Source organism: Penaeus monodon, chromosome 28 (genome assembly GCF_015228065.2).
Source record: "Penaeus monodon isolate SGIC_2016 chromosome 28, NSTDA_Pmon_1, whole genome shotgun sequence".
NCBI classification, from domain to species: domain Eukaryota; kingdom Metazoa; phylum Arthropoda; class Malacostraca; order Decapoda; family Penaeidae; genus Penaeus; species Penaeus monodon.
The window spans coordinates 31,259,513-31,262,052 of NC_051413.1; positions in this window are offsets into that span (position 1 = coordinate 31,259,513).

The following is a 2,540-nucleotide window of genomic DNA, read 5'->3' on the forward strand; positions in this document are numbered from 1 at the left end:
AATTCTGAACTCGTGTGTGTTTTCACAAAAAAGTACTTTAAGGGTCTCGGTACATTATTGATATGCATTCACTGTTGATGGCATTACAGTTAAATCTACTTTCTTCATTTACACACATGCTAACATCTCTATTATAATCAAAGTTCATTACATAAAAAGGTCCTTAGGTACATATTATGCATTGTAGAACCATTCCTCCTAATGCAAACCCTCTCTGCAGTTGCTGAAAGGGTATATTCTTCATGCTTATTTTTTTCTTCTCCTAATACCAAGACACGCAGGAATCCTCTAGGACAGAGGATCTCCTCACCTATAAGGTCTCTATTTTTTTTAGCGCTATATAAACAATCTGTTATTCATTTCTTATTTTTCGCAGCAATGGCAAAGTCATCATCACTGATCAACAGCACGACTACTGTTGACAGTGGATACGTAGTGAAATAACTCAAAGAAAACAAGTCTCATTACTGGTCATGTCGAACCTAGTTCCGGTGTATAAGATTCGATACGGTTCAGAGGATTCAGTAGTTCTATTACGAGAAAAACATATATATAAACATAGTATTAGAATCCCTTTGCAGCCAAAGGGTAGTTAGCTATAAGGAAACTAAAAGAGGAAATTAGAACTGGGCTATGAACAGAAAATTAGGTTAAAAACACCATGAGAACAGCGTGGACTTGATAACTGGGCCAGTAGCAGAAATATAGTTATGGTATCAATACTGCTAACTATGGGATAATAAAAGATATCCCTCATATAATAATTGTTACTAATATATAGTGGTCTACCCGACACTCACGTTTGTTCTCACGTCCTAATATTCCTAGTTTGTTCTCACATCCTAATGGAATACATAAATCGCACACCTCCCGAACTGGTCTAACCCTGAGGAGCCAAAGGCAATAATATCCAGGAGTGCAGATTAACTTTCGTTTCTGTGTGATACGAACGCCGTGCACCTAAGAATTGAATAATTCCAGTTTTATCTCTTCGTTTGCTTGCTCTCCTGAATTATCAATATTCACAATGCTTCCTCTTATGGTTGATATGTATTTGAATTTCTCTCGTTTTGCTGTTGAGTTTTAAGCTTGCTGAACCTAACTTTATTTTGTTTCTGACATCAGTGATTGGTGTGGCAGGCGAAGATTAATTCTGTGAAAGTGAATTTGTGAAGGTAGGCGAGCAGTTAAAAGAATATGATACCGTAGAGGACTGTGTGAGCTGAGGGTGTCATGTATGAAATAAAAAGTTTGAGAAATACTGTGTTAGAATACTGTCAAAATAATGTTTTCTCTCATGATTTCCAGGGCTCTGAGCTGCACAGAACTACCCATTACTCATACTAGGATCAATTAACCGTGAAATGAGTAGCTGAACATTGAAGCTGATTGAAGATATGAATCACTACCCCATAAGAGCCGAAAACAAGGAAATTTTCCTACCTCAAGGGAAAAGCTATGAAAAAAAAACTCAAGAAAAATACTATATAGTTTAGTGGTTCAAGTACCCTTTTTGCAAGTGGATTATGTCTATTAGTATTTTTGGCACAATTGTTACTTTGGGTGTCACTCTTTCTGTATCTATTATTAGTCATACTTTTCTCTTTCTTTTTCCTTTAACAAAAAATACTTTAAGCAATATGTGTTGCATCTAAATCAGTTTTCCTACTGTCATATTGATGTATATACATGTATTCTCTAACTTTTATTAAAAAAAAAAAACTATTTGTATTTTCTAGAATTTTTTAACACTGTATCTCCCGATTTTCCTGTAGTCCATGGCAGCACTGAAACCATAGCTATAGAGTTTCACATATGTCATATTTCAATATCAAATCCTACTTGAGTTTAAAGTTTTGTTCTCAGTTTTATATCTCAAGCATGTGATATTGCTAATTTCTGCTGTGGGGAAAAATAATACAAAAAATAATATTTTGGTTACATAAATTCAATATCTTATAAAGGGTGTGCATATACACATATACATAATAATAAACTATAAAAGATAAGAAAACTATAATATATCATAACACTATGTAACAGTACATCAACACTAAATTTGGCCTATTTACATTCAAGTTGTATATATTCTATTTATCCCAATCACGGGGTTGTAGTGGATTGTGACACAAGCAGCTTGTATATTCTAAAGTGTACGTTAAAGAATTACGGATATTTTCATAGTAATGCCATGCAATTTGTAATGTACTGTGTTATATTTCAGTCCCATGTTTTCTTAAATACTTTGATCATCTTTAGCACCATTTCCTCGTCATAGTCACCCCAGAAGATATTGGCTTTGGCTATGACTTACTTTTTTTTTGTCTTCTCTCTATTCATCGTTAATTTGAACTACGGTGCCTTTCCTCCTTTCTCTGTCTATTCTAAAGACCACAGTTAATTTGTTTTTAAATAGCATGTATCTCGCTAGCATGACTGTTCAATGCGCATAAAAGTTTTACGTATCATAGGAATTCTCAAGCATATACTTGGCCTTGATAAGGAGTCTGGATTCTAGTTCTAGAAGTCTAAATGCAGTG